At 40.5% G+C, this 15,551-nt stretch overlaps 1 protein-coding gene across 1 annotated transcript in view; it reads left to right on the top strand.

The window, feature by feature from the left end:
- The window catches only part of PML (PML nuclear body scaffold), a 43,870-nt gene that overhangs the window by 3,959 nt on the left and 24,360 nt on the right, over positions 1 to 15,551 (top strand).

The raw sequence follows: 15,551 nt of genomic DNA, 5'->3' as shown, positions 1-15,551 counted from the left end.
GTGTACAATATAGTGATTCACAATTTTTAAAGGTTATACTTCATTTATAGTTATTATAAAATATTGGCTATATTCCCCATGTTGTACAATATATCCTTGTAGCTTATGAATAATCCACTCTTGCTTTGATCTGAAATGTCCTTTTAATCTTGTACTAAATGTCCATGTAGTCATGAATATGTTTGTAAATCTCTGTTTTGCACCAAACTATTCTTATGCTAATCCTTACTACTGTAAGGAGTTCTGTAGCTTTATATTTGATAGGGTGAATTCCCATTCTTCTTCAAAAATAACTTTGCTTTCATAATTTGTACAGTTGCTTTTGCTCTTACAATTCATGCAGTTTCAGAACTTACATATTCATTGAGATTTTGACTGAGATGGCATTAAATCTTGGAAGAATTGGCCTCATCTCTGGTTATATCTTTGGGTTTTATAGTTTTATTCACAAACATCTTGAACTTTTAAATTATAGTGAAATTTCTAATATGTAATAATATTATGAATGGAATCTTTTTCCATTATAATTTCTAACTGGTTATCATTAACATTCACTAATGCTATTAATTTGTGTATATTTATATTACATCTAGCCATCTTATTGGGCTCTTTTATTCTTGTAAGTTTTTCAGTTGATTTTTTGGATTTTCTAGGTAAACAGTCATATCACCTACAAATAATAAAAACTATTTTCTTTCCAGTATTTATACATATTACCTCTTTGTAGCTTTGTTTCATTGGATTGGCCAGAACTGCCAGGACAGTATTGAATAATGTGAAGCAGTGGTTAGAAAAGGCAACTTTGTCTTATACCTATCTTTCATGAGAAAGTTTCTTATGTTTTCTTGTTTAGTATGATGCTTATTATTGATTTCCTTAGGTGACTTTTAAAAATCACATTAAGAAAGTTGCCTCCCAGTTCTAGTTTTCTAAGAGTTTTGTTGTTGCTGTTATTTTGTTTTATTTTTAACTCAGGAATAGATGTTCTTTTGGACTCTGAAGATGTCCTTTCACCTTTTAATATGATGAATTATATCAATAGGTTTCCTTATGTTGAACCATTTTTTAATTCCTGGGAGGAAGAACTCTATTTGGTTATGATATACTATTATTTTAATTTCTAGCTAGATTCCATTTAGTACTGTTTTATTCAGGCTATTATCTATATTTATAAATGTGATCAAATTTTATGAATATGTATGATTTCCTTGTCAAGTTTTCTTATTCATTTGATAAGACAACTCTTTCAATGAGTTTGCAAACTTTTTTGAACATGATAATATATATAAATTGCTTAGCATAGTGCCTGGCACATATTAAATACTCAATAAATGTTAAAATGCTACTCTTATAATTTCTCTGCTGTAGACTAGTTTAAAGAACATAGCAATTCAAGCTTATAGAAGTTTCTTGAAAAACTATCTGATACAGGTACCTTTTTTGAAGAGTAGGTTTTTTTCCTCTTTTTTTTGGATCTTGAATCAGATTTTTTGGAATGTTTTCTAGTTCATCCTGAGTTATCTTTTATAATTTAAAAATCTCCTCTATACCTGTAATTGTGTTCCCTTTCTTATTTCTAATGTTGTATATTTGTGGTTACTTTAGTGATCTTTTCAAAGCACTGGCTTTTTGGTCTTTCCTTTTATTGCTTACTGATATTAATGTTTTCCTTTTTTCTAATTAATCATTTTGTTTTTAATCATCATTATTTTCTTTCTTCTACTTGTCTCTCATTATTCATCATCTAACTGAACATTTAATTCATTTATTTGTTATCCTTATGTTTAATACATTCTCCTGTGAGTATGACATTGGCTGCATCCCATAACTTTGATGTAGTGTAATCATAGTCAATCATTTCTCAAATATCTATAATTTCAGTCTTTTCTCTTTTTAAACATTTTTTCTTTGATAGAAGAGTTTGGGGGAGGGAGTTTTCTAAAATTTTCAAGTGGCTTGTGATGTTTGATTTAAATATTTGATGTTAATTTCTACAGTATGGTCACCTAGTATTTGAGTTATACCTGGGACTATACTGATGTTTTCTTTGGGGCCTTGGACCATATTCCGTGGACTAGCATATTCCTAGGATTTTTTAAAAATGTGTATTCTTTGTAGAGATATATCATATATATCTCTCCTCTTTCTATTCTGGTTTAAATTTTTAACAAACAGAACGTGTGTGTGTGTGTGTGTGTGTGTGTGTGTGTGTGTGTATCTCTCACCATCAAGAGTAGATTACAACTGTTCTTCCAGATAAGATAAAACTTTTAGCATACTTTTTCTTCTCCCCTCTTTCTCTTCCCACATTCAGATATAGTTGAAATAACATGAAATTTTAGTTCTAGATTATTACCAAATTTTATGTCTTTTCTATTCTAAGCATCCTTTTTTGACAGTTATTAAGTGTCATCATCACATTATAACCCACTTGTTATCTATAATCTTAGATTTTAATTAGTTTCATTGCTCACAATAATTTTTTCTATAACATATCTTCCTCTTTCTTCAATTATTTAATGTTATTAATTTCCCATTTGGCTGGAATACTTCAAGTAATTTTTTTTTGGTTGCTTTTCAGAGTTTACTTTCTGGAATCTTGATTGTCTTAACTTGCATGTCCTTCATTTGCTGTCACATTTATTTTTTAATTTATTTTTTATTTTTATTTTTGGCCATGCCACGCAGCTTGTGGGATTTTAGTTCCCTGACTAGGGATCAAACCTGGACCCTCAGCAGTGAGAGCACGGAGTCCTAACCACTGGACCGCCAGGGAGTTCTCTGCTGTCACATTTAAAGGAAAGTTTAGCTAGGTGTAAAATTCTGAGGTCACAATCACAAATCTTTCATCTTGGAATATATACACATTGCTTCATAAATTTGTGACCTCCAGTGCTGCAGATGAGAAATTTAATTATTATCTAATTATTTTTCCCCTGTGGGTAATCTGTTTTTGTTTGCTAAGGATTTTTATATAATTTTTCTTTATTCTTGAAAATGATTGATCAAGCTATAGGTCTTTTCTTTTTTCAATAATCCTCTCTGACGTTGTTGAACTGAAAATTCAAATCTTTCTTCAGCTCAAAGAAATTGTCTTCTACTTTTCTATATATTGATTTCTGTTCATTTGCTTATTTTTTCTTTTTATAACTATTGTTTTTTTGTGTGTGTGGCTTTTTTTTAATTAACTTTTTATTGGAGTATAGTTGATTTACAATGTAGTGTTAGTTTCTGCTGTACAGCAAAGTGAATCAGTTATACATATACATATATCCATTCTTTTTTAGATTCTTTTCCCATATAGGTCATTACAGAGTATTGAGTAGTGTTCCCTGTGCTATACAGGAGGTCCTTATTAGTTATCTATTTTATATATTGTACTGTGTATATGTCAATACCAATCTCCCAATTTATCCCTCCTCCCCCACTTTCCCCCACAACCCTTAAGTTTGTGTTTTACATCTGTGACTATGTTTCTACTTTGTAAATAAGTTCATTTGTATCATTTTTTTAGATTCCACATATAAATGAGATCATATGATACTTATCTTTCTCTGCCTGACTTATTTCACTCAGTATGACAGTCTCTAGGTCCATCCATGGTGCTGCAACAATTGCAATCATGTTTTTTTAATTGCTGAACAAGGTCAGTGTTCTCAGGATGCTTTTTCTTGTCAGCCTGTTCTTGTTTTCTCAGTGTATATTCTTAAATCTCCCTGAAAAACAAACTTAGAATTTTTAGAAGGTTTATGTTTCCTATATTACCCTTTTTTTCAGTGTGAGCCAGGAATCAGTTTGGTCCCCATTTTGGCTGCTGATTCTCTTTGTAGGTCCTGTGGTTCTGTGTTGTCTGCTCACATGTACATGTGGACATCTAGACTGCACAGTCTTAGTAGCTGATAGGGGCTGGCAGCAATTGTATAAACCACAGTTTACATCTCCTACCCTGCAGTGAGGATGGGGCCTCTCCCAGAGCCCCAGATGGTGGTAGCTTACAGAGTGCTTCACCTCTAGGGTGGGGAGTGGATTTCTCCACAGTGGGCAAGGTACAAGGGGCAAGGAGGTCCAGCCAGCAAGAGAACAGGATTCTTTTCCCTTGAGCATGGTAGATGGCTTCAAAAACCTGACAGTATTGCTTAAAAATCGTACACACACAGTCACAATTCACAGTTGTTTCACAATCTACCAGTGGTTACTAGGAAAACTCAACTTGTTTCTTCTGCACAAAACCTCAGTGTCATAAATAACCCACAACTTCCTGCAGGTTACAAGTCAATAATAAACCATTCCATCCTTTGACATTGAGCTGACTTAGGGCTCACACTGGGAGCGGCATCAGAAGTGGCTTTAAACTTTCAAACTCAGCCTGGGAGTGTCCTCCCTGGGGCCATTGGCATTTGATCACCATGCCTGTGGAGTCCATTCTTTCAGCCCACATTCCTGCTGTGTAGCAAGCCCTCTGCTAGGTGCTAGGGTATAAGTACAAACAGATACAGCCCTGGCCCTCTGAGGTCACAGTCTGCTGGAGGAACCAGATCTGCAGTTAACAATCAAGGCTGCAAAGTGCTTCAAGGAAGCCTGCTCACCATTGTCACTCTGTGCTGATAGTCGCCCTTAGGACAGTGTGATAAGACACAGTCCTCTCCCTCATATTTTCCCTTGCCAGACGGCTGACATCCCGTGTGTGCTCAGTTATTTAAGGGCAGAAGGAAGAAGGAAGGCAGGCACCAGGCATGTGATCTCAGAAAAGGCCACCTGCCCAGCCTGGATTGGCTGGGGATGGCAGCTTCCAAGGGGGTGTCACACTTAGCCTGGCCTGTAAGGAAGCAGAGAGGGGAGGGAGCATGTGCAAAGGCAGAGGCACCAGCAAGTCTGCTGCATTTCAGGAACTGCAAGTAAAGGCTGTGCTGGAGGGCAGGGTCTGGAAGGGTGAGCTAGGGTCAAACATGGGAGAGTTTGGACTCTATCCTACAATTTCCGGGACAAAGGAATGTTCTCAGTTTGCTCCATTTTCCTGCAGTTTACTCTTGTACCAGCGAGTATCCTGTAGAACACAGTGTGAATGGACCTTTGGGGACTCTGTTGGAAACCCACTGGTGGTATTAAGGCAGAGAGTGGGATAATGTTCAGATCCTCTTCTGCACTCTGGTACTTTGATTGAAGTGGGCAAGTTTAGGAGCAAGGAGACCAGGATTTTTTTTCTTTGGCTGCATGCTTATTTACATTTTACCCTATTCCATAAAGAATTTGAGATTTACCACCTTACTGTTGGATATATGACCCAAGCGGAACTGAAGCAAAGAATCTGGACCTGGTGAAAGGGAGCTGCATTAGGAGGCTGAGCCATGGTGCAGGTGGGGGTGAGGCCTGCAAGAATGCAGAGGTGGCAGCATGGGGAGAAGGCCAGAGTCTCACACGGCCATGACCTGCCTGACCTGGAGGTCAAGGTGGCTGCCAGCCTTTTCATCACATGTGCTGGGGAGCGCTGCGGAGTGCCTTGCAGCCAAGGGTAATGGGGGTTTAGGACTGTCGATGAGACCCATGTTGGGGTGTCAGATCCCAAAGCTTGGCTGGATGGGGTAGGGGAATTAATCCAGGACCATCAAAACTTGTAGCGGGAAGAGCTTTAGTTACAGTTGAGTGGGGAAAATGAAAGACGTATTATTCAAGTTTGAGACGTATGATGAGATCATAAACTGGGAAAAGAGCTCCCAAGACCAGAAGTTGGAGTGATTGGCAACAGGTGGGGAGAGGCATCCTGGGCAGCCCAGGGGAGGGTTCAGGGCAGAGGTGGACATCACGCAGTGGTGGCAGGAACCACAGCGCAGGGGACAGACTTAAAATCAGCCTTGAGTGACGCTCCCCGATCCCTTGGTACCTGGGCAGCGCCTTTCAATAGGAAACTGAAACCTTTTCCAATATGGTCAGAGAATGGGCTCTTCTGGTTGGATTTAATCTCTTCTTAACACAATAAAGCACTTTCCTGTCTTTTGAGATGTTTTTTCCTGTGCTGTTACCTTAATTCCCAGACCCTCCTATAAGATTATTGAGGAAGAGAGAATTGTTGCAAGAGGCCCAGACATTAATGGGAGCTCATCCCCAAATAGGAGATCTTATCCGAGCTAGGGCCAGGACAGGACGCAGGATTTCCTGACTGCAGACTGCAGAGTCTCTCCTGGTGCTGCCAGCCTCCACATACAGGTAGTTTTCAACTAACAACCCGGCCGAGTTGCAAGAAAAGGATTCTACAAGTTGCTTGTTTCGAGCTCAGAGTGTTATCTTCCCTTACAATTAGCTTATTCAAAGGAAGCATGCTATTTAAGCAATGTTAAATTTAATTTTCCTTGACTTTGATGAAAGAAAAAGATACTAAAGTAAAATTAGACTTGCTAAACTTCAAAGAAATAGTTCTTCATCCTAAAATATTTCCTAAAAGACCTCTCTAAGATTAAGCAAAAAAATTACTAAGGCATCAAGAGGCTGGAGTCATTATAGTTTGTTTTTAATGAAATGCATCCATTTTAGACAGTAACAAAGTCTTTGCCATGAAAGATCAGGATGGTCCACTCCCATGTTTGTAGTCTTGGTTCCATGTCACAATGGCTGTAATTCACAGCACTGGTCCTTTCACTTTAACACCACTTTTCATGGATTCTTTGTTTTGATTCAGCTCTTGGTTGGACGGATGTTGTCAATCAGCAGTTTTTCTCAAGAAGGACTTCTGTGTTCTGAATTCCTAGAGTGTCTTGGTGTTGAGAATGTCTATCAGTTGCTTTTACGCTTGCATGACATCTTGGCTGGGTGTAATATACCTGGTCACGGTCTTTCCTTTAGAGCTTTGTAGACTTTGCTGCATTATCTTCGAGCATCAAACGTCCACCAGGAGAGGCCTGAGGCCAAATTTATTTGCTTTTTCTGTCTCGATGCCTAAAGATATTTTTCATTCCTTAAGTTTATCAATTTAACCAAGCTGTCTTGGTGTGGAGCATATTGTATCAAATTATTCTGAAACCCGGCTTGCTCCTTTAGTTTAAAAATTCTGTTTATTTCAATGAAATTTTCTAACATAACCCCTCCTCCTCTTTCTTCCAATTCCTTTCCTTCTCATTTGCCTCTTGCTCTATTACCATTAGTATTACAGTTTTTAATTTATGATTTTATTTTTTTTCTGATTAGTAATCTTAAGAGTATTACCACAGTTTGGGGGAACCTTAAATATTTAGTGAGTATTGAATGAGTAACAAAGATCAGAACCACAGTATACACTCAGAGCTACATAAAATCATTTTATACCTATTTTAATAAAAGTACTTCTGGAGGATATCAAAATTGTTTGTGTCACGTAAGGAGTTACTGCTTGTTTCTGATGTCACCAGATTCTATTAACATTTAATGATTAACTTTATAGTCATTGAATTTTGTAACAAATGCCTGCTTTGGCATATTTTTTAAAAAATAAATTTATTTACTTAATTATTTTATTTTTGGCTGTGTTGGGTCTTCGTTGCTGTGCGCGGGCTTTCTCTAGTTGGCAGCGAGCGGGGGCTACTCTTCCTTGCAGTGCGCGGGCTTCTCATTGCAGTGGCTTCTCTTGTGGAGCACGGGCTCTAGGCGCGCGGGCTTTAGTAGTTGCGGCACGTGGGCTCACTAGTTGTGGCTCACGGGCTCTAGAGCACAGGCTCAGTAGTTGTGGCGCATGGGCTTAGTTGCTCCACGACGTGTGGGATCTTCCTGGACCAAGGATCGAACCCGTGTCCCCTGCATTGGCAGGCAGATTCTCAGCCACTGCGCCACCAGGGAAGCCCGCTTTGGCGTGTTTTACAGTTTGGATTTGTTCTGCCGAAGCTGTTAGAGTTGGGGAGGTATTTTGAGATAGGTACAACTAAATAGAAGAGCTGCCTGTTTATACCATATGTTATTTAATACAGTATTAAGTTATTGTTACCTTAATATCCAATAGCATTTTTCTTATTCATGGCTTTAGTTAATTGATTGTTTCAGCTATTTCCATCTCTTTTGCCGTTTTATTTATTGAAATTAGGTTGGATTTAAGTGAAATAGCTTAATCAGATTAATAAGTAATCACTGTACTTATCTATGTGATAAACTTTGCCTTGTCCTCTTGCAACATTTACTGGCATGTAAATCCAAATTGTGTTCATGTTCACTAATATCCAATACTATATAATTATAGTGCATTATTATAAAACTCAGTGAATTTGCCCAAGTGATCTTTGTTCAAAAATGGAATCTCCTTCATTAACATATTACTTATGTGTTACCTAAGATATTTCTTGCACTTGATACTATTCTGACTGTATTTCCAAGGGGCATCATTGCAGTCACCTCAGTGTATGGTGATAATCACTTTTTTTTTTTTTTTTTTTTTGGCTGCTCCACGCAGCTTGTGGGATCTCAGTTCCCTGACTAGGGATCAAACCAGGGCCCTTGGCAGTGAAAGCACGGAGTCCTAACCACTGGACTGCCAGGGAATTCCCAGATGATCACATTTTAGAAATACCATGTGGTGGCACTGGGAAAGGTTGATTGGAGAGACCAGAGGCAAGGAGGCCTATTAGGGGACAGTGCTAAAGGAGATAAGCCATAATTGGGGCAAGAACAAAGGCAGTATCAATGGGAACTGATGTGACAGATTTAGGAACCAGAATTCTACCTTAATCGTCTCTACATTCTAGCCCCATGCCTGTACATAGCTGGTACTCAGTAATTTTTTTTAAGTAAATGAAGGTAGACCTTAACAAGACTTAATAATGAGTTATTGTTGAAGCAGTCGAAGAGGGGAGGAATCTGGAATTCCCCTTGATCTTTGGCTTGAGTGGCCTTTGAACAGTAGTGCCATTCACTGCCATAGAGAGGGCAGGAGAGACAGGGCACCCATGCAGCAGTGCACCTGCTACCTACTGAATGAGTGACGTGGCCCAGCAGAACACTGTCCACCGTGGATATGCCAGTCTTGAAAGCAGAGACCTACATAGAAAAGAGTGGGGAAGGGAAACTACAAACTTTCTCTTCCTCTTTCTTGGGTGTGGGACCAGCATAAGACCATAGTGTGAAATAGACAAGGCTTCTTCCTCTCCTCTTTCTTTGCTGCTTCTCTTTTTTTTTTTTTTAATTTATTTTATTTATTTACTTTTGGTTGCGTTGGGTCTTCGTTGCTGCTCGTGGGCTTTACTCTAGTTGCAGCGAGCGGGGGCTACTCTTCGTTGTGGTGCGTGGGCTTCTCACTGTGGTGGCTTTTCTTGTTGAGGAACACGGGCTCTAGGTGTGTGGGCTTCAGTAGCTGCGGTGCGTGGGCTCAGTAGTTGTGGCTCGTGGGCTCCAGAGCGCAGGCTCAGTAGTTGTGGCGCACGGACTTAGTTGCTCCGCGACATGTGGGATCTTCCCGGACCAGGGCTTGAACCCGTGTCCCCTGCATTGGCAGGCGGATTCTTAACCACTGCGCCACCAGGGAAGTCCCTCTTTGCTGCTTCTCTTAACTTCTGTTATCTTCCTCTCTGAGACCGCAGGTTTTCCTATCTCTGTCACCACCTTCTCAACTAATGAATAGTTGGAGGAGGGGAGGTCAACAGGAATAATGCTTTCACTCTCTTTGAGCATCCCAGTCTCTACAATTACGCATCTCCTCTCCTGGCTTCAGAAATCTTATTTCCTCAACTGTGTCACCCTGGAGATGGCAGGAAACCAGCCTCATTAAATGCATCCATACTACTGTGTAAATGACTGACGGATCCCTTTAATTACCCTCTAGCTAATTATTTGAATTTCCAAAGGAGGCTGCTCCTTTCCATACTCCACCAAAGTGAGATCCCCCGTCAACCCTTGTTGAGATGGGGCGGTGAAGTGGAGAGTTTTTCCATCACCATTCAGGCAAGCCAGGGCCTGCCCTGGAGTTTTGCTCTGGGGCCATCTCTCCTCCACTAGTCCTGTTTTCATAGGATTTTTGCTTCCTGCATTCTGAGTTACCCTGTTTCCTAGGACAGCAGAAGTGCCATGCTGCTCTGGTCCTAGTGGGAAGTGTGGCTGGTCTAGGGCGGCATGTCCCTACTGGGAAGGGAACAGCCCAGAGACCACACTCAGTGGTGATGTTTCCTTACTGCCTGAGGTTGAGAGGCTCACCCACCAGCAGCAGGGCTCTCCCATGCCATGTGTACATGTGTGGTTAATGCCCCCTCTTCTTTCACAGCTCCAGAATGTCCAATGTGTATCTGGCACTGTGCTGGTCACTTCACATACGCCAGCCCCTTGTCTTTGTAACAGTCTATGAGAGAGCATCCTTATGCCCATTGTATAGATGGGGAAATTAAGACTCAGAGAGAGAAAGTAATTTACTCAAGGCCTCATAGCTAGCGATTGTGGAGGAGCTCAGATTCAGGCCTAGGTCGGGCCGTCTCCAGAACCCATACCCTGTCTGCTGTCACGTGGCCTCTGGGATGGCAGTTTAGACACAGGCAGCTTTTGGATGGGAAGACTGAGAACCCAGGAAACATGTTGGGGTTTCTATTAAGATATTAATCATGCAGTCAATTCGCTGAACAGTCATAAAGGGATAAACAAAACAATATATCACAAGGCAGAAGAGAAAGAGCTTGTTGTAATTCCTAGAGGGGATGTTCTTTTACGGTTCCCCATTGCCTCCTATTTGAAGTCCAAACTCGTTTGTTTAGAATTGATTACGGAAACTTTTGGAAAATCTCAGTAAGTAAAAACGGGGAAGGAGGAAGATAAAGAGGTAACTACTATCAATCTAGACTTTTTCCTTTCCTTCCTGCTGTCTCTATAATCATCTAAAACAGAATGAACAACACTTAGTGTTACAAAGTGTGCTTTTCTTATAATAGGAGGTCATGAATGTCTTTCCAAAAAATAGATAGTTTTGAATTTTCAGGCAGCTGCATCTGTTGATAGTATGATTTCTTCCACTTCTTCAGTGGTTATAAGGTCTTTACCGTCATGAGAGTAAATAGTCAACTATTATGTCTCCATGGTGTTATTTTTCATATTTAACTCCGATTCATCAAAAATATATCTTGGTGTAGTGTATGAAGCAAAGCTCGAACTTGATTTATTTCCCCCCCTGTAGCCAGTTTTCATGATCTAATAGTTGAAAATCCTTTAATGTCCGTTAGTTTGGGATGCTTTGTTTATTATATAAAATATTACATTCTGATAGATGCCAGGGCCTCTTTCAGGACTATCTGGTCTGTTGTGCTGATCATTCTCCTATTAGACTAGTATGTACACTTTTAATAATGGTAGTTCTATAATGTTGTCAGTGGCAGAGAAAATCCCCTTCCTTACACTGATTTTTCAAAAAATTTCTTAGCTATTTGATCTGTTTACTCCTTCATGTGAAATTTATTCTTTTTTCTTTTTTTCTTTTTTTTCATCATGTGAAATTTAGAATCAGTTGGTTGAGTTTTAAAATCTCATTCGTAATTTGGCTCAAATTGCTTTAAACCTTTATATTAACTTGAGGAAAATTAATATTATACTATTTAGTCTCTTCAGTCGGGACCTTGATACACGTTTCTGTTTTTAGACTTTCTCTCTTAGTGGGTTTTTGTCATTTACTCCATGTAAGTTCTATGTATTTCTTGCTAGGATTATGTCTAGGTATTTTTTTTTTTTTTTTAGCATTTTTAGAATTGCTGTTGTGAATGAGGACATGGAAAATTTTTCCATATTTCTTTTCATTTGCTTTGCTGGAATAGAATTAAGCTGTTTTCTTCTCTTAATTCTGGTATAATCCAGCCACTTTGCTGAGCAACTTCTTATTGATTCCGTGGTGTTTTAGTTCATTCTTTCGAGTCTTACAGAAGCAAATAAGTGCCCTTTTGCTTTCCAGAGCTACACCTCTCTGTCTGTGTTAAGTCTGGGTCCTTGTCATGGAGCTCCTTGTGGGTAGGTGCCCACCTCACCTCTGTCTCCCCCAAAAGTGCCAAGCACACAGTGGGTGCTCAGTAAGTGTCCTTTGAATGAGGGTGAAGGAACCCTAGGCCAAGGAAGTCATCCTTGGTCTTGGGTGGCAGGCCCAAAATGGGTCATTCTGATTCAGGGTTTGCACCTCAGTCTTATCAGAAAGTTGGGGGCTTTGGACCCCAGGGCGTCCGATGCAGGCCCCTCAACAGAGACCTGAAGCCAATTGTCTCCTTCCATCCAGAGGGGCAGGGGTGGCTGGTTTCCCTGGGGAGACCCCATTTGGGGCAGAAGGGGCTTAAGAAGAGGACCCAGCAGAGACTGTGGTCCCCCCAGCAAGTCTTGCTCTCCCTCCAGCCAGGCCACCCTAGGGGTCCCCTTCCCAGGCCTGGAGCACTCTTTCTAAGGAAGAGTCACTCACCTCGGTCTCAGCCCCTCTCCCATGGATCCAAAGCTAGGAAAATGACAACTGGTTCTAGTTCTCCCTTTATTTCTATAGCCTATCTAATTGCCCACATCTAGTAGAATTCTGTTCTTTAATTAAAAACATAGGTAATATCAATACATTCACAAGGTTCAAACATGAGAGCAACCTAAAAGGCATACAGTGAAATGCCTCACTCCACCTCTTCCCTGCCCCATCCTGTAAATACTTCTATTAATTTGTATCCTTCCAAGGTTTCTTTATTCAAATGCAATCAAATATGAATATATTCTTATTTTTCTCCATTCTTACACAAAAGGCAGCATCCTATAATGCACTTTGGGTTTCTTTTTGGCTGCGTTGGGTCTTTGTTGCTGCACGTGGGCTTCCTCTAGTTGCCGCGAGCGGGGGCTACTCTTCATTGTGGTGCACGGGCATCTCATTGCGGTGGCTTCTCTTGTTGCAGGGAACGGGCTCTAGGCACACAGGCTTCAGTAGTTGTGGTGTGCGGGCTCTAGGGCGCACGAGCTTTAGTAGTTGTGGCACGCAGGCTCAGTAGTTGTGGCGCCCGGGCTTAGTTGCTCCACGGCATGTGGGATCTTCCCGGCCCAGGGATCGAACCTGTGTCCCCTGCATTGGCAGGCAGATTCTTAACCACTGCGCCACCAGGGGAGGTCCCCTATAATACACTTCTACGCCTTGATTTTTTTACTTAAAATGTACATTGTCATAATTGAACACATTATATGGTAGTCACTGTTCTAACCTTTTATATATATTAACTCATCGAATCCTCCTGATACTCCTATTATTATCCTTATTTTGCCAGAGAGATTTTTCCATATAATGAACTTCCTCAGTGTTTTTCAGCTGCATAGTACTCCATTGTACGGGTGCATTGTAATTTATGTAACTCATTGCCTAGTGATGGGCACTTAGGTTGTTTCTATTCTTTGCTATTATGGACTGTGTTACGTTGTACAAATGTTATTTTTTATGTATGGAGATAGAGCTGCAGAAAAGATATCTAGAAGGGAGAGTGCTGGGTCAAAGGATAAATACATTTGTAATTTTGAGGAATACTGCCAAATTGCCCTCTGTCGAGTTATTCATTCCTTTCATAATTGCTTAACATTTCTCATTAGTAGTGTCTAATTAGGGAGCACTAATATTTCAGTCAATTATAATCATAGTCTTTTTTAAAAACATTCGTGTAGGGCTTACCTCATTTGGTCCTCTCCAGCACTCCCATATGAGGTAGGAATTATCCCTATTTTACAGGTAAGAAAACTGAGGTGCAGAGAGGTTAAATGACCTGCCAAGGAAGGGCACAGAGCTGAGGTCAGATCCACATCTGCCCAGCTTTTTTCTCTGCTCCACCTGCCACTTACCACAGCCACTGGCCCTGCCTCTGGGTGATGTGGGTCTCTGTTACTTAGATCCGATTTCCTGAGGCTGGAGGAGCTCAAGGCTTATGACCCAGTGGCAACCCCCATCCCACTTTCCACACACTTTTCTGTCTGCAGAAAAGCTTTGCTAGCATGGCATAAGTCTCCTGTGTTTGAGCAGGAGGGTCAAGCCCTGGGACCTTACCACCTTGGGTGACTTGGGTAGGTTGAGAGTTGGCAAAGCTGAGGACTAGTACCTGGTGTCAAGATTTTAGAATTGGGTCAGCCAGCAGGCTCTCTGTTGGCAGTTCTGGGACAAGTTGATCTCAGTAATTAAGGCCAAAGTGGCCCCAGCTAAAATCCTTTCTCCTGGCCTCAGGTGGGCTAACTTATTATTTTCATTGCTGGTGAGAGTAAATTACAGCAGTATTTCTAGGGAAGTGACTAATATTTTTCCTGGTAATGTTTGAAGAAGCAGGACTGCAGTGTTTCAGAGCATGGACTCTGAGCCAGGCTGCTTGGGTTTTTATATTAGTTTCCTGTTGCTGCTGTAACATCTACCACAAATTTAGGGACCTAAACCATTAGAGATATATCGTTTTGTACCTCTGGAGGTCAGAAGTCTGAAATGGGTCTCATTGAGCTAAAATCATGACGTCAGTAGGGCTGAGTTCCTTCTGGAGGCTCTTGAGGAGAATCCATTTTCTTGCCTTTTCCAGCTTCTAGAGGCTGCCTGCATTCTGTATTTCATGATCCCCTTCCATCTTCAAAGCCAGCAGGATAGTGTCACTGTGACCTCTACTTCCATCATCCACCTCTCTTCTCTCCACTCTCCTGCCTCCTGCCTCTTTCCTTTATGAGGACTCTTCTGATTACATTGGGTCCACCCAGATAATCCAGGATAGTCTTCCTATTTCAAGATGCTCAATGTATCACACCTGTCAAGTCTCTTTTGCCATGTAAGGTACCATATTCAGGTTCCAGGAATTAGTACTTGGATGGGGGCCATTATTCTGGCCTACTACAATTTGCATCTGGACTCTACCACTTACTAATTGTGTGACCTTGGACCAAGTTATTTGTACCTCTTGGCTCAGTTTCCCCATCCTTAAAATAGGGATAATACTAATCCCCACTCCATAGGATTGTTAGAAGGATTATAATGAGCTGATATTTGTCAAATGCTTATAATAGTGTTCTGACCATAGTAAATGCTATGGAAGTGTCTGCTGGCTAAAATATATTAAATAAATAAAATATACATACTCTTTGATCTAGCAATCCTGGTTATTTGTAATGTATTTCATAGAACAAAAGGATGCATGCATTAGGCTACAGAAAGCATTGTGCATATTGGGGAAAAAATGCAACAAACAGGAAATCACTGGAATGTCCATTAACAGGATGAATGAATCAGTGTGGTCCATCTGGAATGTAAAGAAGCTATTAATGAGGAATACATCAGATCCATACTTGCAGACCTAGAGAGTGTCCTGAACAAAAGTTCAATTAAAGGAGGAAGTTACAAGGTTTAGCATGCTCTTATTTTTTTTAAGAACATCAACCTGCCCAAAGTGTGGTAGATATTTGAGCCAATTATTTAAACTCTGAATGTCTTGGTTTCTTTATCTGTGAAATGAGGATAACAGTAATTCTCCCTTAAGAAACTCTACGGAGGATTAAGTGGAATGAAATGTATCAAGTCCTTAGAATTCTGCTAGCAGCAGCATAGTCTGGATATTTATGTAAAGCTGTTTGAATAGAGAGAGGTGTGAAGGATGCACCCAGGGTGCTCACCTGGT

This window comes from Balaenoptera musculus, chromosome 2 (assembly GCF_009873245.2).
Source record: "Balaenoptera musculus isolate JJ_BM4_2016_0621 chromosome 2, mBalMus1.pri.v3, whole genome shotgun sequence".
Taxonomy (NCBI): Eukaryota; Metazoa; Chordata; class Mammalia; order Artiodactyla; family Balaenopteridae; genus Balaenoptera; species Balaenoptera musculus.
The sequence above is the reverse complement of the archived record's forward strand: the minus strand, read 5'-3'. Positions and strand labels throughout refer to the sequence as shown.